Here is a 25615-nt window from a genome sequence, read left to right on the forward strand (position 1 = left end):
TCAAAACTTTGTCGAACCTTGACACAACTCCTATTTTGCTTGCTATTTGCACAATCCAAATCCAATTTGAATTTTGAAAACACCATTGTGCTCACAACAATGACTAGTGCTATCACTAGTATCAATCTAGACATTTATTGTGTCAAGAGGTCATGGATTGTGATCCATACCCCAATGCTAAAATTACTTGAAAATCGGCGCATAGGTTTCTCACAACCTCTCAATAGCTGCTGAGTGATTTTGAGATGGTTCGATCCTCTTTAGGTATCCCAAAAGTCACTTTGTCGACTTGTTTTGCGGTTTTTTGGTTTAGATTGCCTCATGTATGGTCTGAGCCTCTTGTTAATGTTTTTTGCTACCCTTGCTTTTGGACAAAATGTTTTGTGTTGGTCTCTACTACAATTTTGCAAGTCTGTACCCCCAAAAATTAGCGAGGGATCATGGATTGCGATCCATGTTCCTCCATGTCTGGACCCAAAACTTGGTTGATTTTTGACTATTTTGGGGTTTGGGTCAACTTTTTGTTGTTTTTTTCTATGATGACCTTCACAAAAGTTGTTCCAAATGGTATCAGCTTTCTAATATCAAACTCTCAACCTCAGATGCTTCAGGGGATCATGGATCACGATCCATGTTCCATAGCATCGGATCATGGGATTTGGTAGGCTGTATGTCCAAACCCTGTAGAGGTCAGTTTTCACTTATTTTTGAATTTGGACACCAAAAAGTCAAAAAGCCAAAAATTTTGTTTATTTCCAAGGGTTTTTGTATCTTTTCTTAATTGTCTTGATTTGGTTGAGTTTTTGTGTCAAATTTTCCACCAAAAGTGTATATCCTTTGATCTAAAACCACTATGGACCAAATGGTATCAGTTTCTGCTTAAATAATCACAGGAGATCATGGATCGTGATCCATGTTCCTGCACCAATCTGCATGAAACTTTCCAAATTCACTCTCTGTGGTTTAGTTAAGCCCTTTTTGCACTTATTTTTGAAGATCAGCTTTGAAGTTTTGACCATCAAATTTTCAAATTTTCAGAGTTTATGGTTTTTTGACCAAAATATGGTTTTCACCCTTTTTTCCTCTGATCACCTTTTTGCCCAAATATGATGGAGGTAGTTTCTACTTACCCTACTCCGAAGTACTAAATTAAAACATGAAACAGAACTATACAAAACACTACAAATTGAAGTCAAAATGAAAAAAAATATAACACTCTAAAAGTAACAAGAAATTGAAGAATGAAATGCTTTCGGCTATCTCACTTTACAAGCTCCTTTACCTCCCGAGAGTAGATCTAGCACGTTCCCAACTTCTAGAATCTACCAAGCACTAAACCCCATGTCTAGCTGCCTGACTGCTAAAGTGTAAATGAGGGGAAATCAAAATAAAAGTTTCTAAGTAAAAATCTACAACTCGTTCACTCACCACCTAAGGATCGTTGTCCCCAATAACAACACCAATGTTGACAGTCGTAGCATAGTTCAATCCACTGACATAATTGTCAAACCGATGGATCAAATCCCAACTAGTGCATGGAGGCACGGACTCAATGAATGTGCAAGAAATGGATCCTAATCGAGAGAGAAGAAGAAGGGAATGCAATGCCAATAGTGTGCTACTCAATGCTTACTCTCTAATATACTCTAATCTCACAAATCAAGAGGAAAACGGTGCACACACTCATGAATCACTCATACACATAGATCAAAATCTCGAAGAGCTCACTAATCAAGCGAAGGAGAAGAGAAATGAGAGAGAAAAGAGATAATTAGAGACTAAATTAACACTTAACCGCACATCATTAATGCAAATGACACGGAGATAGAAGAAGAAGAGTACTCAGCTTTCATTTGCATGCCATTGAAAGAGTGGAAGCACAAGACGAAGCTCCACTACATGCATTACCATCTCTACCTTCCTCACAAGATTTCCATGAAAGCTCTACTCTCAAAAGGATAAGTGAAACATGACCCAATTTTCACTTTTATACCTAGGGCATAAAAGATATGTCCGGCCGCCCATTGTGTGCATCTCTACAGCTCCTAGGCATCATAGTAGCATCAAATTTACAATCTAGAACTCTTTAGAGCCTGTAAATACATCAAAAGTGCATATATGCTAATATTTTTATCAAAAAATGAAGCATTGTATGCTAAAAATAGCATCATTGAAGGTCGTCCCACTGCCCACTCCTAACAAGACCAAAACCACATACTTACAAAAGTTTGAAAATAATCTCCCAATGCAATTGTCAACATTGTGCATACTATGAGATTGGGGAAACTTCAAGTTGGGATCGGATAAAAAAGAATAGGGCCTATTGGTTGACACACCCACACACATGCAGTACACACACATACACGCCTAGGCCCAGAGAGCAAAGCTGCTCTAGCACTCACATCCCCAAAAGTTTGCATCTCTCCTTTCAACCCACACTTAGGTGTGGAGAAATCTCGAGGTCACGATCAGCCCAAGGTCATGACCTCACTCCCGAGTATTGAATACTAATGCCATTTAGCATGGGATTTCCATCTTGCATGGATAAGCACACATCCATTTGATGTTAGATCGAAGTCTACTTGCAATGCCTTTGCCTTGCTACACCAACTCTGGCTCCATGTGTGATAAACATAAGTAATGTGGGTGATGTTGATCTTAGGATTCATGCAATGTATTTGTTTTATTTATGTTTTGGTTAGGTATTGTGGGGCTCGATGAGGACATCAACTCTATGGACACGAGGGTGAATGTTGTGGATGGGATTTAGACACATACCAACTCCCATCATGTCTCTCCGATTCAAGAATTGGACTTGATTTAGTGACTCTTACTAAACTCAATTCTTACAAGGACTCCAGGCTCGGTCACTTATGCTCATGCACTATCCTTATCTGACCAAATTAACTTTGTTTTTTCCAAATATACCACACTACAATTCTTAATATATATATAGACTTACCAATATGTCAAAAATTCTCACAAGCTGACATTATTTACATGTCAAAAATTCTCACGATGCCTTTATGAAAGAATTTTGATCATGTCTCACTCAAACGCAGAAGCGTAATTCAGCATTTAGAATTTAGATCATGACTCAATTCAAAATCAAGTGTACTTTAGGCAAGGATTAATTTAAATATTGATCACATAGAAATAACATTGTGCATAATGACATCCACACTCTCCATTAAAAAAGAGAGTGTAATAACAAAAGAATCGGTTGAGTGATAAGAAATTCCCTGGTCATCAGTAAAATTGATTATGAGTGATTAGACAAATCGTCAATTTTTGTTAATTTTTATGCAAAACATCATCAGTTTTTGTCAATTTTATGTTGAATATCATGTATACAGTACCTTATTCCTATCCAACAAACCTATAGCAGTAGGCCTGACGTAAAGTTCAAAAATGACTCCAAACTGAACGACTATAAAATATGTATCGTTTCAAGGTTAACATGAGCTGATTCAAATATGATAAAAATCAATTATTAAATTAAATGAGTTGAAATTAAAATTTAAAAGACATGATCCAAAAAACCACAAGCCATATATTTACATTAAAAGTTTGCATGGATCTTTATAGAACCTTGCAACCAAGATTAGCCCTTTCTTTACAAATTCTTTTATATTTTACTCAAGGTTACATCAAGAATTTAAGTAAAAAAGTCTCATGTGAGATTATAAGTTTAAAAAGGGCGTAATTTGACCACCTATAGAGCCGTTGAACCAACCCTCTAACATAGCCTTTCGTAGGTCTTCTAGGACAGCCCTTTGAGCCCACCTTGCTTCAGCAGTAACTTGTGACAATAGAAATTTTGGCTTTCTTTCGAGACTTGGAAATAAAAAACCTAATCATTTGCATGTGAAGATCATTGGCTTCTTGGACTATAAATAGGTAGTACTCTTGTAAAAAACATACAACCTAAAACAAAACATACAAGGAGTCGATGTTCCATAAATAAATAAATCCTTTGAACTTTAATGTGAGAAGAAACGCTATCAATATTGAATTTATTAAAAAAAGAATCCAAAAACAAAATGAACGTGAAGAAAACAAAATCAAAGGGATGCAATCATATATATATATATATATATATATATATATGAGAACTTAAAACACTGTACTTTTCTAAGCAACATCTTGAAACTTTGGCTTGCAGCATTCAGTAGCACAACAAAAAACTTTTAAACTAATAAAGCAAGAAATATCAGCTTCCAACACTTGTATTTCCCAATGAGCAGAAGCTTGTGGACTCTAGCAAGAAAAATCAACTTCTGAAACTTCGCTTCCTATAGTGAAAAGAAACTTCTTAATTGCTTAAGCAAGAAATATCAATTGAGTGTTAAGAAAGAAATAAACTTCTAGCACTCAGTCTCTTAAAAAAGAGAAACTCCTTTGCAACTAAGGAAACTAACATTCTTGCAACACTTAGTCTCCTACAACGATAAGAAGCTTCTTAGCTGGTGAAGCAAGAAATATCAACTTACAACACTTAGTCTTTCACAACAAACATAGGCTCCTTAGAAGCTATAGCAACACTCTTGTAGAGGCATATTATCAGAGGGGAGGAGGGGAAACAACATCATCGCTTGTGATGCCATAGAAACGGGGATTTAACATTTGCGAGTTTTTCATTTCAAGTTTTTTTGACAATTTTAGCAATCTTTAGAGTTTTTTTAACCAAATATGTGTCATAGCATAAAGTATCTATTTAATGTAATTTTCAATCGTCATAAGACTACATATATGTGTGGTTGACGGAGAGAGAAAGTATAAATTCTAGAGAGATAGTATTTATGCGAGTTACCATTGGAAGAAGAGATCATAAATCCTTGAGAGAGAGAGAGAGTGACTTCTCTTCTAGAGAGAGAAAGTAAAATCATAGAGTTGTATATCACTACGCACAGAGAGAGAGAGAGAGAGAGAGAGAGAGAGAGAGAGAGAGAGAGAGAGAGAGAGAGAGAGAGAGAGAGAGACCGAGAGGGCATAACGACGGAAAAAATGTAAACAAATAAAATCACCATTTCACAACTCATGCCATTTAGAGTCAAATATGCTCGCAACGCATGTGATCAGAGTCAAATAATCCATAGCATATAAACATGAGATAAAGTAAAAAATCATGCAGAATAGAGACAACACTAATTTCAGAGTTAAATATAATCCACAGCATATATAAATGTGATGAAGTCAAAAATAATGCCAGATAGAGACAATACTAATTTTCCCAAGCAATTGCTTTTTGAAACAACATAAGTTTGAGGATGTAAGTACATTCGCAAAACTACCATAGGATAAGATCAAAATTAGAGTACAAAAAAGGATAGTCGCCATAAATGTAATGGTCACTCTAAAAGGCAAGTAATTTGCTCCCAAATAGCTCGCAAGATGCTTCATATCTTTTGCTTAAAATTTGAAATCCTTTGCTGCATAAACAATGTTTTTTCACGATAAATAATCACAAGTATAATAAACCAAAATAAATACAGAAAAACACTTTCATATCATAGATCAATATTCTAGTTGAGTGAAAGAAGCATACCAAACCAGTTGTAATTAAATGGAGGGAGAAATCATCCTTGGTTGTCCAAGAATAAAAGCGATGTCCATTGGTGAGAGGGTTGGCTGATGAATAATCATGTGCTCCTTAGGTTCAAGTCCGAGCACTTTTGTGTACACATAGTACATATGTTTGCATGCCAAAAAGGATTTGTTGGTATTCTCTCGCTTCTGAAAATCCGGACACGTGCATGCTGGACTCTATTTTATATGAATCTCATAACTATTTTCAGTGAGAACTCGGAAAATTACATGCTCTTGAGACCTTTTCACTTCATCCAAAAATATAATTGTCATACTATTACATGCTTCCAATTTCTTCATGGCCTCTTTAGAGATTCCATGTCTCCACTTTTTCTTCCTCGAGCTGCCACCACCTTCTTTGCAGTCGCCAGCAAGAGGTTGTGGATTTACCATTGAATTATCTGTCCGAAATCCACTCTGATGCAGCGCGGCAAGTTCCTGTGTGGAGATATCTGTCCCTCTTGCTACTGGCCAAACATTTGGAGCAGGAGGTAAATCTTTGACTTGTTTTTTGATTGATTGGGTATGCAAAATATCATGATTACAAAACCATAACCATTGCTCGATTGTTTTACCCTTGAACATTCTTTCGGACCATATACATGGAGCAACAAGACCAATTGAGCGACTATGCAAGATATTGTCACAATTTTTTCTCCCTACTGTTCCAAAACATTTTCTTTGACTTTGAATGGGCATTCTCCTGAGGGCCCACTGAGTGCGTGGCACATCACTCTCAAACACATTGTATGTTTTAGATGACAAAGGTGTGGTTGTTTTTTGATTGATTGGGTATGCAAAATATCATGATTACAAAACCATAACCATTGCTCGATTGTTTTACCCTTGAACATTCTTTCGGACCATATACATGGAGCAACAAGACCAATTGAGCGACTATGCAAGATATTGTTACAATTTTTTCTCCCTACTGTTCCAAAACATTTTCTTTGACTTTGAATGGGCATTCTCCTGAGGGCCCACTGAGTGCGTGGCACATCACTCTCAAACACATTGTTTGTTTTAGATGACAAAGGTGTGGTTGTTTCTTTTTGAGATCCAATATCATCATCACTGTCACTAATTTGCAGTGGAATGTTAGAAATACCTGGTCCTTGGGTATCAAACTTGATTTTTTTTGGTCGACCGCGATGGTTTCGTTGCTTAGATTCCATGACATATTCCGGCCGATGGGAGCTACTTGTTCCTGTTCTGCCCCTCTTTTTGCATTGTACTGTTTCTTTGTCTCCATGCAAAATTGGCTGCGCATACATGGGAGTCCCTGCAACAGCCTCGTGTAATATATGGGCCACGTTGGTTGGAGTTGGAGTTTGCTGAGATTCAACTCGAGAAAGCAAGGTCTCCATTGTGGGACCCGTTCCTATATAACGCCCAGTAGTATATCCCAAACGCTTTGCACATTGAATATATGAGTTTATAACATCTGTTACACATGCATCATACAAGGATATTTTTCCCTTTCCACCTTCACCTGCTAACCAACTGGCATGTACACTTTCTGATAAATTAACATTGGGAATTTGTGCCCACTCCCACGGACTTAGACCACCCTATGAAATGCAAAAAAACATGAATTAAAATTTATAAATTTCATGTATGAAAAGAAATTTTTCTAAAAATATAGATTGTCATAAAGGTACTTACATCTGTTCCAATTCCTCCCCAATGTGAAATTCGTTGCTCCCACCATTTAAACCATCTGCTCACTCTTGTGATGCTCTCTGTAGATAGATGTTGTCTCCACCACTTTTGAATTGAAAGTGCCTTTTGAGATGCAAGCACAATGGTCTTACAATCTCTCCACTCCTCACACATATCAATGTGTTGATTTGTTAGATGTTGAGGTATCCACTTTTTAGCATATTTGTGGAGACTCTGCTCCCAATGAAATAGGCATGATCGTTCACGTCCCTCCATGATATTATCTGGCCCGCCATTGAAGACTGTTCGAATAGCATTCCAATTTGCACCAGCTTCATCAGACATAAAACCTGCAAAGTCAGCTGCACCATGTCCGTACTTTTCCATTGTTGAATTAAGGCTCTCCCAAAAAATAACTTGAGTCTTTGCATCCTCCTCTTTAGTTTCACATATAGCAATTATTTGTAGTGATCGTATGCTGCAAGATATTCAACATAAACATTTTCACACATCTTCTTTTATTTAATGATTAAAAAATACGAGATATTTAAATACTTAAAGATTACCTTGGATCATAAACTGTGCATGACATTGTTGCCCATCCATCTATTCTATGGGTAAAATCAAAATGTACCCACGCATTTCTCAAGTCACCAGTTTCAGTTCTTTTCATCCGATTTGCTAGATCAATCCCAGAGCCTGGTCCTTTAGTGGACATTTTAAATAGGAAGCACTTGTCATCCTCTTCACCCTGTCCAGGAAATCTACTCCCATGAAAAAAAGGAAACATGCACTTTTTTTGAAGCAATAAAATATTATCATATCCATCCCCAATAACAGCACCTTGACTCTTTCTCTCTTTGAAACAATTAAAGAAAACCTACACGATGCATCACAAGAAGGCTAAATTTATAATAGTTAAAAAATTAACAAATTCAAGGAACCAAATTGAGTTTTCTTACCCTTTGGTTTGAACCAGTGGCATCATTTCTTCCAAAAAATCATTGAATTGTACATCGGATGTAGCTTCAGCTTCCTCACCAATCAAGGAGTGAAGAACAAGTTGTTGAGCCACCAACATTTGAATTTTTCTTGGGCCACCCCTTTTCTATTTTTAGTACTGCACCTACCAGTTTCCGCACTCTTGAAATAGCGGCCCTAGAGGTTCCTGCCTTAACATTATGACAATGTTTACCAACATGTATTGCCAGTCGCGACATTGTAACATCTCTAGGCAAAACATAATAGATTTTGCAGGGACAAGCAGCAACACAAGTAACAACCTTCTGACAATAATGACAAGTTATTGTTGTATTCTCTTCCATTGCAAGGTAGTCCTTTTTCACCTGTCTGTCCAAATATCCATGAAAATCTCTACTATTGAATTCTTGTTCCTTAATATAATGAGGACACGTTGAATAATTACACTGCATGAATCCCAAACAGTGGCTTAGATGAATTGTGCATGCTGTTGTCATGGTTGTCACAGATGGGCGAGTCCACAAGTGACCATCAAAGAGTTGTTCCATCCCTGTCATTCGTTTTGTTTTATCCTGAGTCGCAGGTAACTCAAAACACAAATTTCCATCATAATGTTGTGGAAGTTCAGCAACTTGCAAAGGAGCTCCACATAATGTTAACAGATCATTTAACTTTTTTGCCCCTGGATTTTGTTGAATCCAAATGACGATTGACTAAGTTTTGAGCTGTCCTATATCGTCACCACTCCTTTCAAGATGCACAATGCTTAAAACATCTTCAGATATCTCTTTGTCGTTTCCTTTCTCATTGTCAGATACCTGTATAAATGTGTCTGAATGAAGCATCTCAAACAAGCTCGAAAAAGAACCATCTATTAAAAAATGCTGATGACCTTCTATATCCCACTGTGGTTGCAGTAAGACTTTTGTTAGGCCACAATCACTTTCAATAAGAGCAGATAGTGACTGAAAATGGTAAGATGGAGGCAGCAAACTCTGCAAATAGTAAGCACTAAGCAACAATGAGTTTCCCTTCAACTGAATGTCGCGGTTGACTATCTGACCACCAACCTTCCAAGTTATTGTTACTTTCATGTTGGACATATTCTCTCAAGCAACAGATTACAGGGTGGAGATGCGAGAAAACTGTGGTGGATTAAGTGAAGGTGGTGAAGGTTAATGAAAGTTAAAGATAAAGTGAAGGTTAATGAAACTGGTGAAAGTTAATGAAAGATGTGAAGGTTAATGAAAGTGAAAGATTGGTAGGTAGACGAAAAGACAGTTGCATAAGATCTTGTGACGGCTCAAAGAATAATGAAAATCATAATTGAAGAAGTGCATTTAATATATGACGGTTCTGAATGTATGTGCAGTGGAATATGTTATCAAATTTGAGGGGCCATTTAATTTCTAAATGGTGGTTCAAGGACTGCATTTAATGCAATCTAATAGTGTCTTCATCTTTTGTGTATGTGTGTGTGTGTGTGTGTATATATATATATATATATATATATATATGATTGTGTGAGTGTGTGTATAAAAAACGTAACATTCTATATGACTGACTTTGTATAAAAAACGTAGCAATTTTTTTAGTTAAGTTATATATATGATTCCATCTTGCCATTTTATATATATGTGTGTGCGTTTTTGGTAGTGTGTATATATAATTATTTTAGTTAAGTTATATACATTACTGTGCGTGTGTATAAATGATTTTGTGGGTGTGTGTAAACAACATAGCATTTTATTAAGTTAAGATATTTAAGTTAAGTGTATGTGCACATAGTTTAAGTTAACATATTTTTAAGTTGAGTGTATGTGCATTTTTTTAAGTTAAGATATTTAAGTTGAGTGTATGTGCACATAAGATATTTAACTGTGCACATAGTTTTTACATTTTGTGTGTGTATGTGTGTGTGTGTGCATGACTTAACTTTAAGAATGCTACGTTTTTTATACACACAAACACATACAATCATTTTTTTAAATATATGGTTGTGTGTGTGTGTGTGTGTGTGTAAAAAACATAGTATTTTTTTAGTAAAACTATATATATGAATCCATTTTGTGTATATCTTTGTGTGTGTATATACATATATATATAAATGAATGTGTGTGTGTGAGTGTTTATACCACAATATCATTTCTGTAATATATGGTGTGTGTGAAAAAAGTAGTAGTTGAGATGAAAGTGGAGTGAAGTTTAAATGGAGTTTTAATTGAGATTGAAGTGGAGTGAAGTGAAAGTGAAGTTTTTCTGTGAAGAAGGAGATGAAAGTGGAGTGAAGAGAAAGTGGAGTTTTGCTGTGAAGAAGAAGGAGTAAGAGAAGACAAGGTACTATGTGTGTGTGTGTGTGTGTGTGTGTGTGTGTGTGAGTGTGTGTGTGTGTGTGTGTGTGTGTGTGCTTACCTGCGCACGCTCGCCCAATCCACCGGAGGAGCTCCAATGGAGCTCCATTGGAGCTCCTCCATGCCTTGAAAGGCATGGTGAGAGGGCAACGCGCGCGCTGCCTTCTCACCATGCCTTTCAAGGCATGGGGGAGCTCCAATACGTCTCCATGCCTTGAAAGGCATGGGGGAGCTCCAATACGCCTCCATGCCTTGAAAGGCATGGTGAGAGGGCAGTGCGCGCGCTGCCTTCTCACCATGCCTTTCAAGGCATGGGGGAGCTCCAATACGCGCGCGCTGCCCTCTCACCATGCCTTTCAAGGCATGGGGGAGCTCCAATAGGAGCTCCATTGGACCTCCTCCGGTGGATCGGGCGAGCGTGTCCAGGTAAGCACACACACACACACACTCCCACACACACAGTGATACACAAACATCAAAACACTTGCACACATAGCACAAACACACACACAGTCATGTATACGCACACACATTACACTTGCATACACACACATACATACATACATACACCCATATATATAAACACTTGCATTCACAACATCAACACACTTGCATACATAGCACAAACACACACACAATCATGCATACAGACACACACATATTACACTTATATTCACACACACACACAATCATGCATACATCCACACACACACACATATAAACACTTGCATTCACACACATCAACACACTTGCATACACACATATTAAACACACTTAGAGTAACAATTACAATGATGTAAGAACAGGTCGTTGTAGAGAAGAGGTATACAAATGTCAAAGTGGATTTGTATTTTTCCTTGCCATGAGCAAGTTGAGAATGGTTTTTTTTGTAATTTTCATTTTACGCCGTTATGCTGCCGAAATTTAGAATTTTATATTTGTATTGTCAAGCATATACACACATACACATATATAAACACTTTTATTCAACATCAACACACTTGCATACACACACATATTACACTTACATTCACACACACATAATCATGCACACATCCACTTGCATACACACACATACATACATACATACACCCACATATATAAACACTTGCATTCACAACATCAACACACTTGCATACATACACACATACACATATATAAACACTTGCATTCACAACATCAACACACTTGTATACATAGCACAAACACATACACAATCATGCATAAAGACACACACATATTACACTTACATTCACACACACAATCATGCATACATCCACACACACACACACATATAAACACTTGCATTCACACACTTTAACACACTTGCATACACACTTACAGTAACAATTACAATGATGTAAGAACAGGTCGTTGTAGAGAAGAGGTATACAAATGTCAAAGTGGATTTGTATTTTTCCTTGCCATGAGCAAGTTGAGAATGGTTTTTTTTTTAGTTTGCATTTTACGCCGTTATGCTCCCAAAATTTAGAATTTTATATTTGTATTGTCATTGCTAAGAAGATTTTTGTTGTTTGTGGTTAATAGATTATGGCTCGTACACCATCTAAACGTGGCAGGACAGGTATCTCTCAAAGTAAGTTCAAATACATTAAGCTATTTGTTTTCTTTTCTTTTGTCTCATCATACTCACTAAACTATTTGTGTTCTTATTGTTTTTTGCTTGTAGGAGTAGGATACACATTAAGGTCTGGCACTACAGGGCATAGGGCCAATGCACGGTCTTCCATTGCTTCTTCCAATGTCCATCGAAAGGAGGATATTTTGGGTGATGTGCATGAAGAAGAGGATATATTGAGTGATGTGCATGAAGAAGAGGTGTTCATAGATATTCATGCTACACAAGGTGAATTGGTGGCTCACAGCGTGTCTGAAGCAACAACAATTGTTGCTAAACCTCCCGATCATCCAACAGTATTTGGAAAGGATATTCATGGTCGAATATTAGAGGAGATTGTAGAGGGTTTTATTGTAAAGAGAGGTGGGGAACCTCCTCAAATTCCTCTTTGTAGATTGATGGAAAATGAAGCCATTAGAGCGGTGGGTCCAGGCACTGAGGGCTTGGTGAAAAGGTTTGAGATGTCTGGATACAGTGTGCTTGGAGCTCCATTTCTTGTGTCATTTAAGAAGCCAGGCCATGATCAACATTATGTTTTCGACTTAGACAAAGATGAATGGGGGCATATTTGGCGAGAAATAAGCGATGATTTTGATAATTCCCTTCCCCTTGAGTGGGAAGACTTAAGGGGGAAAAAATTTATCGTTTGGGATGGTAATCACCGTTTGAAAACTTGGATGCGCTTAATAAAAACACGTAAGTGATTTCTTTTTTGTTTAATGTAAAGTTGACTTGTATTACTCTATGCTTTCTAATTTTCTTTTTTGTTGTTGTAGAATTTTCAATGATAAAGTGGAGACATTGTTCTGTGAAATGTCAATTTGTCTTTGTTGATAGAAGTGCAGAGGGGGAGCTTATGCTAGCTTTGCGCTCTCAAAATGAGTAAGCACATTTGTTGTTTTGAACGTTATTGCTATTACTTTATCGATGTCATTCTACTACCATTTAATTTAAGATATTGTGGTTTAGGATTGGTAGAACCACTGTGAGCACAAATTTTGGGCAGGAGATCTTCTTGTTCCAAAAACTGGCTGTGGCAAGCAAAGATTATTTAATGAAAGACTTTCCCCAAGATTGGATTCGATGGATAGAGGTAGAGCTTGCTTGTGAGAAGAAGGCATCTAAAGGGAGTTGGTACAACGCTCGTGCACTTTTATTAGCAATGCTCATATGGAAGGTATATTTTTTTGCCTTAAAGTACACTTTTTATGTAATTTCTAAAGCTTGACATTATTTTGTAAAATCTTACTTTTTTTTCTCATTTGCTCTACAAAAGGAAGACTTTGACTTGTCTCTTATCAAAGAGAAACAAGAGATCAATGATCCCTCGATTTCACTACCAGAAAAGGAAATGGTTGCTCGAGGAAGAGTAGAAAAAATATTCAAAGAAAGAGCTTATAAGGTAAACACTTTCTCTTCTCCCCGTTTATGTTTGAATTTCTACAAAATTGTAAGTTGACATGTCATTTGAATTTGATATATTTGATTGAAAAATTGATTTGATTTGATCTCGTGCTAATGTAACATAGATGTTGGCCATTGCCAACCCCGCCAATGGCCAAGGGTTCTTCTCTTTATTATTTAACTTCAATTGGATAAGAGAAAAGGATCAAGTGGGCCTTACAAGAGACAAAGTCCACTCTTTGGCAACTTCTAAAATATCACCAGAGAGGTAATAATTTTTGGATAAAAAATACACATGAAATCATCAAATGAATCAATGCATTTATGGTTTGTTTATTGTTTGCTCTATAGGAAAAAGGAAATATTGCACTCTTTGATGCATTGCCGTGTAGATGATGTTACTTCTGAGCGTTATATTAGTGCAATGAAATTTAGAATGTACTTGCGTAAAGAGTGGTATTGGGGAAGTATCTTGAAGCAATGCTTGAGGATCAAAGGGAAAATGATTGAAGAAATGCCGGAGGGCTTTGAAGCATGGTTTCATCACCAATTGAGGGACCACATTGATAAAGCTTTTGTGGAGCTTTGGAGTAAGCTCAACACAAAAGAGTCGGATGAAAAAATTCCAGAGCTTATGGAATCTTCAAGGAGAGTATTATTCAGGTAATAAAATTGATATCTTTATGGTTGTTATTCTATTTTTTACTTAGAGTTTGTATAATAAATAAGTCACTTAGGAAAGGAGCTCAAATAAAGTTAACTGCATTTTATGTAGATGGCTAATTCAGCTTTACGATCAAACTTTGTTGGAGAAGTTGCCAATTGCTGTTGAAAGTTGGAGGGACCTCTCTTGTGAGGAGTGTATGTATCCACTATGGATGAGAGATTATGGTTTGATTGCTTGGGAAATTGAGTATTGCCCTTGGTGGCTAGATTACACTCGAGGCACCTACCCACGTGATGAAGGGAACTTATATAAAGGTTATTTTTGGCATTTATAAAAACTACAAAATTGTTAAAGTGCTCATACTATTTAGATTATGTTTGTGAGAAATATATTTTTGTTTGCTTTAGAGCACGTTCTTGAAAGAAATGAAAATGGTATTGAGGAGATTGGCTCAGCTTCCAAAAAAGCCACCTCTTCGAAAAGAGTAAACAATAGTACAATCTCCCCTATAAAGAAACGATTGGATTATGTTAGATCCAAGAAGCCCAAGAAGTCTCCCAAAAAGAACCAAAAAGGTGCTCAAGGCTCCACAGGTAAACTTGCTTGTATAGATATCTAGCTGTCACTTTCTTTCTACTCAACAATTCTTGATGAAATATTTTATTTTCTGATTATGCAGTGCCTTCCATAGATTGTGATGTGAACGTTATTGGGAACGTGCTAGATGTTTACAAAATTTCTCTCGATGATGAGAAATGGTAAACACATGTGAAAAGAAAGACTAACTATGTGTGGTGTGTGTTGTGAATGTTTGAAATACATTTATTTGATCGTATGCAAGATCTTGGATTTTCTTCATTCAGCCCATGTTGATGGGGAAAAGAGCAATGAAGTGGCCTCTCTTTTGTTTGCGGATTTTCCAACAAACTTTAAAGTTGAAAATTTTTCACAGAACGAGGTATGCATCCTTCAAAACCACAATGGACAGTCTATGATAGTTTTGGAACTTTAATTAAATTAACAATGCGTATTATGCAGGTCCCTCCATGGAATCAATTCTCTCGAAAATTAAGTAAGAAAGTGGCCGTAATAGCTTCAAAGTATGTGGCAGACAATGGGTGGTACATCACCCTAAGCTCCACTGATCACTTTGGCATTGTGTCTAGCCATGCCATCGAGATGGGATTCAAAATGATGCACACCATCCTTATTTTGATCCCCGATGGTTATGTGCGAAAGACCATTGAGATTGAGAGAGTAAGTAAATTTATTTATTGATTGAAAAGAATGCTTGTAGTTTTCTTCAATTAGATCACATTCTAGTTGTAATTTGTAGGTGGAAACACTATTGCTAGGATTGTTTTATCGTAAGGGTCAACGTCCTATCTACGATCGACGAGATGGAGAGAGCGTGGACAACAACTCTTTCGATGCCAAGTCCGGAATACTGGTGGAGCGCATTGACGGAGAGTACATTGGAGGACACGCTCTTAGAGGTGCCGCCGAGCGTAGCCTTGACTTCTTTTGGTAAGAATATATGCTTCCTACTATGCGTTATTGGACTATGTTACATAAAGTAAAAATACGCATATTTTTTGCTTTTTTTAGCTGGCTTGTGCGGACATTTACTTCGGAGCACACCTACATTGTTGATATGTTTTCTGGATGTGGTGGCTTGGGCAATGTTTGCGTTGAGTTGTCTAGACACTGTCTCTGCATAGATAGTGATCCAGAGGTCTTCCATCAACATCTTTCACGCTTCAAGGCTCCATGTGTACGTGCTATTTCAGCAGTTGATGCAGATAGCGATGAGGAGACTGATTGGCAACAATATGAGCCCGGATCACATTGCCCTTGATTGACATCAACATTGGTATTATCTATCATTTTTTCTAGTTTGTGATTTTTATGGAACGACGTGTGACCATGGTGTTTGGGTGCCACTTTTTTGGTATTACTGAAGACATGTTGTTGGTGTTGATCGTCCTTATCAATTCAGCCATGATTTCATATTTATTATACTAGATAGAAGTTTGTTGAGAGCTTTGGATTTACCAAAGTAATATACCAACATATGCTTTTTTGCTTATGTAATTTCTTCTTCCCGTGAGCATTCGCTGCTGCACGGAAGCAAGTATGGAAAGGGAATTTTTTTAGTTTGAATTTTCATACCGTTATGCTACCGAAATTTTGATTGCTTATCAATATCATCATGCTTTTTGTTCATGTTTGAAAACATAATCATGATTTCACGTATACAGAAAAGTTAGTCAAGCTTCACGGAAGCAAGTATGGAATGGAAAAAAAATTTGTTTGTATTTTCGCGCCGTTATGCTATCGAAATTTTGATTGCTTGTGAATATAATCATGCTTTTTGTTCATGTTTAGAAACATAATCATGGTTTCATGTATACACAAAAGTTAGGCAAGCTTCACGGAAGCAAGTATAGAATAGGAAATCTTAACAAAAGTTAGGCAAGCTTTCACAGAAGCAAGTATGGAATGGTTTTATTTTTATTTTTCACGTTGTGATGCTGTCAAAATTTCATTTGCTTGTCAGTATTTCTTTACACTGTCGGTCTAAGAATATATATAGTTTTATATATAATATTTATATTATATATATAATATCTTTTTATTTATTTATTTATATGTGTGTGTTTATGTACGTAAGGAGATCTTCAACTCGGTAAATTGTTTTTAAGTACTTGTTTATACAATATATATAGTTATTTATACGTGTGTGTTTATGTACGTATGCAGTTCTTCAACTCAGTAAAGTGTTCTTAATTACTATTTTATATGCAAGAGTCTATGCGTGTTTCATTACTTTGAGGTCTTCGCCCAAACAAGTACAACCATCAATATTTTTTAGATTCCTAGTTTCAAATTGGCTTATTAGGCATTCATCCTTGTTTGCAACAACACCTACATGGACAGGAAAGTATATTCTACTAAAAGTAGGGTAAATACTAAAGACTTGCTCATCTTTTTCTTGCATTATATAAAAAAATCACATAGATTTTCTTTACATTTTTGGCTTTCAAACAGCTTGTAGTTACATTTGACGGTTCAGTTTAGCTACAAGATATCAACAATACCCTAAATTATGACAGATCTTGAAGATGTGTTAGTAGACCAGGCCGATTAAAAGTATCACAGCTACTTCAATAATAATAAGTCAGACAGAGACATATGAATTATTCTCACCAAGGCACTGAAGAGTGGAACACCATCATATAGTTAAAATAAGCATCATATAATTAAAATAAGTTGTTTACATGATTACGTAGGGAATCAAACCTGCACACACACACACAGAGAGTACAACTTGCATCACACTAGTACAATTTATCATGTGCTAGTGCATATTTATTTAACTATATTATTTAGTGCATAATTATTTAAATCTTGCCTCAATCTTCTACCACATTAGAGCCAGAGATGTCGACCAGCTTGATTGTGCGTTTGCAGACAAGCAAATGGTCAATCTCCGCCTGTAAAGCGGCCCTTCGAGAGCTATCTATGTACCCCCATGTCTCCCACTTGCCCAGAGCTTCTCGCATTGTCTCAAAGCCATCATTGAGTTCCTAGTCTTCGGTGTTGCGAGCGCGATTAAGGTGGTTGAACATCCGGATCGCCTTGTTTGTGTCATGCTCTCTTTGTGTAAACGTCTTCTTTTCTTCAAGGGGTGCGTTGGGGGGGAGTTTGTGAAGCTCTTCATGGATTTTTGCAACTACCTCATTACCAGTACTAGCATATCCTATAGGCATTGTATAAGTATAGGGAAAATGAAAAAATCTCTCTTGATTAGCACCTCCGATTCACTTGTGCAGCATATGGTCCTTGCCTTGTAACATTTATATAGGCTAAAGCACCATGCTCTCAAAAAGCATTGATAGTGATGGAAGAGTGGCATGTGTTAGTGACATGAGGGGTACCACGCAGCATATGCTAGCTGCTAAATTGGAACGTGCAATAATATATGCATGATTGTTCAATATGAATATTATAATCGTCTACTACTCCACCACTAACTTTTAAAGTGGGGTGCGCAATAAAATATGCATGATTTGTCACTAAGATTATTATTCCCCTATAAGATTTATAAGCATCTAAAAGTGCAATGAGTAGACAACACTAACTGTCTCTCTAAGGGCTCGGGAAACACTATGATTATTATTCTTCTATGAATACTATAGGCATATAATAGTGCAATGAGTAACCACCACAAATTGCCTCTCTAAGGGCTCGGAAAACATTATTTGTGGACCCGACTTTGGAACCTTTTCACACGCATATGAACAGGAAAACTCTCTCTCTCTCTCTCTCTCTCTCTCTCTCTCTCTCTCTCTCTCTCTCTCTCTCTCTCTCTCTCTCTCTCTCTCACACACACACACACACACACACACACACGTGAGTAGAAAACGTGCACACAACCTCCTTCTTCACAACAAAACTCCACTTTCATCTCAATTAAAATGTGGGATATTTATAAAATATATAAATTAAACCAACACATAAACAATTCTATACCAAGATACTAAATGAAATAATTTGAACCGGCTTGAGAACCTTCTTGCCCAAACTTGAGCCGGACTTTTTTCATTTTGAACCTATCTTTCCTCTCTCCCCCTCATCTCCCACTCTCTCTCTCTCTCTCTCTCTCTCTCTCTCTCTCACACACACACACACACACACACACACACATGTGAGTAGAAAACGTGCACACAACCTCCTTCTTCACAACAAAACTCCACTTTTACTTAACTCCACTTTCATCTCAATTAAAATGTAGGATATTTATAAAATATATACATTAAACCAACATATAAACAATTCTATACCAAGTTACTAAATGAAATAATTTGAACCAGCTTGAGAACCTTCTTGCCCAAACTTTAGCCGGACTTTTTTCTCTCTCTCTCTCTCTCTCTCTCTCTCTCTCTCTCTCTCTCTCTCTCTCTCTCTCGTTGTCGGTACTCTCACACCCCGATCCTATCTCTATTTCACAAGTATGTTTTTCTCTCTCCGTCTAATCCTTCTTCTCTCTCCTTCCCTCGGTACTTATTTAACATACCACAACGCCACCTTAGAGAGCATACATATGAGTGGAATCCATGCTTCTATAAACTCGGAAAAGCATCACCTGTAGCAAAAAAACACAAATTGATTAACTCGCAAATAAAATTAACCCCATAGAAACTTGTCAAAGGCATTATCTTCTTATCGCTTGATTTCTTGACTAGCATCACTCGATCTCTAAAAGCTTCTTAGCTCCTCTTGAACCAAAGGCTCCTACACTGAGCATCATCATCGTGCTCCATCAACAAAAGAAGAGAAAAGCTGCCCAGATCCTTATTAATCCCTAAGTCCCACTCCTTTCACACCTCACACCTGAAAAAATTCCCATGTATTGATTAGCAACACTCGGTCTCTCAAAGCAGACAAAAGCTTCTTAGCTCTTGAAGCAAACACTCCTACACCACCTAAGAGGAAACTCATCAGACAAGAGGAGAAAACAGAACATCATCCTCGTACTACATTTAAAAAACAAAAGAAATGCTATTTCGCCCCTTATTTTAAGTCCCACTCCTTTCACACCTCACGCCCAAAAAAAAATTCCACTCCTCCTGGAATCATCCTAGGGGGGGAAATCTTGTGTGTAAAGACACTCTCACTTTGCATTTGCTACAAATCAACATAGAGCTTCATCTGCAATAGTCATGTTGAACATATCAGGCAATGAATCTGCTCCATATGATGACATCTTAAACAAAAATCTCATTAACAACTTTTTGTGCTTCTATGGCATTCTGCATTTGTTGGAATAAAGGTCAGACAAAGCACCGCCAAGAAAGACATGTTTTTGCAACAAACCTTGAGTAGAAATCTCATCATAGATATGGTGTCCCATGTTGACATTTTGCTTAATGACACGGGCTTCAAGGTGCACCCATAGATAATTGAATATGGAGAAAGGAATTTACTTGTCATCTACTAAAAATTACAACTTTCCTAGCATAGCCATGCTGGGTATATATTGTTAGGAAGTCGGGCATAGCTAAGTAGATATTATAGTAGTTTACTTAATGGAGAGAGATAATTTTCACACTTGATGAGAGAGAGAGAGAGCACGATATACGTGGTTCACCCAATGTTAGCTACGTCCACGGGAAAGAAGCCACTCAATGGCTTTAGTACCTCACACTAGAAGTAGGTTACAAAGGGATTATACCCTTAATGGAGCTCCCACCTTGCTTCACTCTCACCACCTCACATCAACTTCACAAAGCATTTTGTGTGTAGAAGAGGCCTTCTTTTATACGCCAAAAGGGCTACCCTCTCACATGAGAGGGAGCCGTGTGTAACCGCCCTTGTGTAGACAAGTCCAAGTTGGACTCTCCAATGTAACCATGTGTAGCCGCCCTTGAGAAGACAAGTCAGTCTTGAAATCGGCCACCAGCCATTGAATTCAGCCACCGGCCACCAGTCATTGACTTTTGACACCCGACCATCGAACATTGACTACTAGCCGCCAGTCAATCGATCGGCCGTTCTCCAACCACTTTTCGATTGCCGTTCGGTCATAATATTCTGGCCAAAAGGGATATTTCGGCTGGATTTTTAGTTTTTTGACGAGTGATTTTTCTTATGCATGATGGCTTTTCCTCGTAATGGGGGGCCTTACAAATGTGAGTTTTAAAGATTAAAAATTACAAGGGGTAAATCAGGCTCCATATTTAGGAGGAATCCCATACTCCGAGCGAACTTTTTTGAGCGATGATAAAACCAAGCGAGTTAGTGAGAGGCACTTTATCCAAACACACATAGCCAAGAGTTCCTATAAGTCACTCATTCTCCGCTTGAGAGACTAAATAATTGGCCCTAGACATCCTAAAATGGTGGTTAAATTCAAAAATAGATATATGCTAAGCAAGAGGTAGGTGCTACCAAGCCTAAAACTAAAGCGGATAAGTGTTCTTTCTTGTATTGTTTGATGGCAAGTAAAAGAAACCTTGTAACTTTTCCATTGCCCAAAGGAATTTTGTAAGTTTATGAAAATCAATTTTCCCAAATATTGGTCTAACATTGCTGACTGCTGCCTGCAGGATTTCCTGTGCATCAATGCTTGACCTAGCAGGCAACCCTCCCCCCCTTTACTTTTGCACTATATTTGAGTATTTTCCAACTCTTTGCTGAATTATAGTAGACCTTGGTAATTTTCAACTCTTTGCTCATGGGGCAACCTTATTAGCCGACTAGCGTGAATATTTTAGGATGTTGCTCTCTCTCTCTCTCTCTCTCTCTCTCTCTCTCTCATCTTGCTTCTGCAAAACCTGTGATAAATAGGTGGTAGGAAGCCTTTCCATGCCAATGTGGCCTTATTGGAGAGGCAGGCTAAGATTGTTGTTGTGCGCAAGACACGATGAGACTTTGCTAGTTCTTGGCTAATATTGGTGAAAGATAGGGTGAGAATCGAAATCGCTAATGATAATTTTTCGTTGACAAGATATGCAGTCATCTATTGCGCTCTCTCTCTCTCTCTCTCTCTCTCTCTCTCTCTCTCTCTCTCATAGTATATTAAAAAAAAAGAAAATTACCAAAATACCCCTCTAATTTATGGAAATTTCAAAATACCTCTCAAATTTTAAAAATTTCCAAAATACCCCCAATATTTTGTCATAAATTCCCAAAGTGCTCTTCAAATTTTTTGAATTTTCCAAAATACCCCTCGACAGGAGTTTAAATTTCTCCGAAGATAAAAAAACTTGTAGCTTTTTGTAAGAAGATTTATTTTCTATAAATACAAGAATACATAAACTTTAGAGATGAATCGCTTCATTATTTTTAGACATAATTGACTTTTTTTTGCTAGGTAGTTTGTGAGAAAATACATGCTAAGCATTTAAAAACGGATCTCAATTGTCAAAAAGAAAATCATAAAATCTTAAATAATCCAACCAAAATACATACAAAGGTATCTTGAGAGTTTTTGAAATTTGAAGGGTCTTTTGGAAATTTCCACAAATTAGAGGAGTATTTTGGTGATTTTCCCTAAAAAAATTTCTTTCAAAGGGTTGCCACGGTTGCACTGGCCTAGACCCTTTGAGGGAGATATATATATATTTGAAACACATTGTAATACTCAAACAAGAAAACTTTATGCACTTGCATTTAGTGAAGGAAAAGTCTTACCACTTTGCAAGAGAGAATTTTAAAAAAAGAAACCTCCCTCAAAGGATCTGCGTCGACACAGATCCTTTGACGAGGTTTCCTTTTTTTCCTTAAACTTTTAACTCTCTCTTTTGGAATGAATACAAATGCAAAAGTAAATACACTCTCAAGCACATAGACTTTTCTTTTTAGAGTTCTACAATTTGTTTTAAAAAAAAGTAATCTCTCTCAAAGTGTGTGCACCAAGCGCGAAAGGCGCGAAAGGGTCTGCACCAGTTTTTGGAAAAAATATGAACTTAATATTTTGCCGTTTTCAATTTAAGAAATGCAAGTTGAGGGCAAGGGGATCAAGAGAAACTCCACCCCAAAACAAAGAAAAATAATGTAAAAATTTATGAAAATAACCTAATTTTTTAAAATTTCTTTGTTGCAAATTCAAGAAAGGGAAATTTGTATGTTTAGGAAAATGGTTTTTCTTGAACATTGGTCTGCACCTTGCACGCAATGCACACCATTTCATGAAGAGGTTTTTTTATGACGAAGAGAGAGAGAGAGAGAGAGAGAGAGAGAGTCTCAAGTCTTTTCAATTTTTATACACATTCAAAAGTTTCAAAAAAAAAGAGTCCATTCACTTTTGTATTTTAGAATGGCTGGTAAGTCTTGTCACACTCGGACACCCGTCCACTCTGCTTTTGCAAATTGTCATTAATGATGCTGTCACATTGGACTTGAAAACAAAAGTTGCACATTTTTTACAGCAAATGGGAATAGCTCAGGTGGTTAAAAATTCGGCCTAGATTATATGTGTCAGGATTCGACATATCTGAAATGAACTCCTGCTTGGACTATTTGTAGTTGGCTTTTTCTTGGAGAACATGGCCGAGGGTGTAAGACCATCCCTCTGACGAGGTAAGGAGGTCAACTTTTATCTTTTCATCTGCAAATGATTGGCTATCACCTATGTGCTTCCCTGCCCTACTATGACATGGCCACCACCTTTGTATGGCATGCACTTCCCTGCCCAAGTATGACATGTGTCCAAGACAAATCACTCTTCTCATCCAAGAGTACTATGAACTCTCTCTCTCTCTCTCTCTCTCTCTCTCTCTCTCTCTCTCTCTTTGTGATGGAGAAGAGGGCACAACAATTAGGCTTATCAAAATTTTAAGAGCCGTAGAGATGAATATACTCCATCCCAAGGAATGTTACCCTTTTGTGAATTTTAAAATTCAATAGTTTCTGCAGTAATTATCTAGTTACTATACATATTATAAACTCTCTCTCGTTCATGGTTTTACCTAGCTAATAAGCCTCACCCACACATATACCTTGCCTAGCCTGTGCAGAACTGCACCTTCGGGCTTGAACTGCTCCCCTAGTAGTTTCTACCTTAGCTTAAATCATGAACACATGTGTAGTATAAGAGAGAGAGAGAGAGAGAGAGAGAGAGAGAGAGAGAGAATACAGAAGAAAACTATTAACATGGCCCTTAGGTGGCATGCTCCCCTCTGCTTCATCCTTTTTAATGTTGAGGATGGGACTCAAACTGCACCACATAGGACAACATGGGTCCATGTCGTATAAATATTCGCTCGGATTTTGGCTCGCTCGAAAAATGTCGCTCGGTGTATGGTAAGACTCCATATTTAGCAATCTCCCACTTGGAGACTGATCTCCACACCAAACCTGTGACTACTTTCCATCCTGGCTTCTTATCCTTGAATGTCTATCAAAGATGAGCAAAAGATCAACTTCTCCTTGTTGAACACCTTTGTAAAAGTCTGCAGGATTTTCACTTGTGTGCACCTTTCCTAGCTTTAGATGTCCCTCTTCCAAAAAAGTACGTATGAAGTGACATCTCACCTGAATGTGCTTTGTCTTTAAGTGAAATGCTGAATTATTTGCAAGATGAATGGCGCTTTGAATTTCACTATACAAGACACAATTGTCTTGCTTGTATCCAAGCTCCCCCAAGAATTTGTAAAGCCACAAAATTTCTTTACTTGCCTCCATCATTGCTACATACTCTGCTTCCGTGGTAGAAAGTGAGACCACTTTCTACATCTTTGAAGCCCAACTTACTACTATGCCTCCAACTGTGAAGACATAGCCAGTAGTGCTCCTTCAAGTATCTTTGTCACCTACCATATTTGCATTAGCATACCCTTGCAAGAAAATATATGTGCCTCCAAAATACAAAGCATTCATGGTTGTTCCCTTTAGATACCTAAGTATCCACTTCACAGCTTGCCGATGCTCTTTACCTGGTTTATCCACCATGAACCTACTTACAACTCCCACTGTATGTGCAATATCTGGCCTTTTCCAGACCATAGCATACATTGAGAACCTACCACAACAGCATATGGAACTTTAGATATATAGGGTATCTCCTCTTGTGTCTTTAGACACATATCTTTTGTTAGTTTAAAGTGACTAGCCAAAGGTGTAGAAATCAATTTTGCATCTTGCATTGCAAAACTTTCTAGTACCTTCTTGATGTAATCCTCTTGAGATAGCTTTATTGTCTTCTTTGTCCTATCCCTTGATATCTTCATACCAAGTATCCGCTTTGCAGCACCCAAATATTTCGTTGAAAAAGATTTAGACAACTCCTCTTTTAGGTCTTTGATCTCCGGCATGTTAGCACTTGCAATCAACATGTCATCAAAATACAACATTAGGATGATGAACTTCCCATCTCCCAAATTCTTCGTGTAGATGCAATGATCAGAGTTCCATCTTTTGAATCCGTGATCCAACATCCATCGATCAAACATCAAGTTCCACAGTGTTGATGCTTGCATTAGACCATACAAGCTTTTCTTTAATCTGCAAACCATCTTCTCCTTACCCTTTACTTAATACCTTTTGGTTGAAGCATGAAAATTTACTCCTCTAAGTCACCGTGAGGAAATGCCGTATTTACATCCATTTTCTCAAGATTTAAGTCATGAGCCACAAGGCTTAAGACAAGCCTAATTGAGTTCATTTTTACAACATGAAAAATATTTCATTAAAATCAATACCTTTCTTTTCAGAAAACCCTTTTACCACAAGCATTGACGTGTACCTTTTCTTCCCACCTTCTTCTTCCTTTAGCTTGTATACCCATTTGTTCTGCAGTGCCCACTTACCTTTAGA

This window comes from Adiantum capillus-veneris, chromosome 7 (assembly GCF_014529385.1).
Source record: "Adiantum capillus-veneris isolate H3 chromosome 7, ASM1452938v2, whole genome shotgun sequence".
Lineage (NCBI taxonomy): Eukaryota > Viridiplantae > Streptophyta > Polypodiopsida > Polypodiales > Pteridaceae > Adiantum > Adiantum capillus-veneris.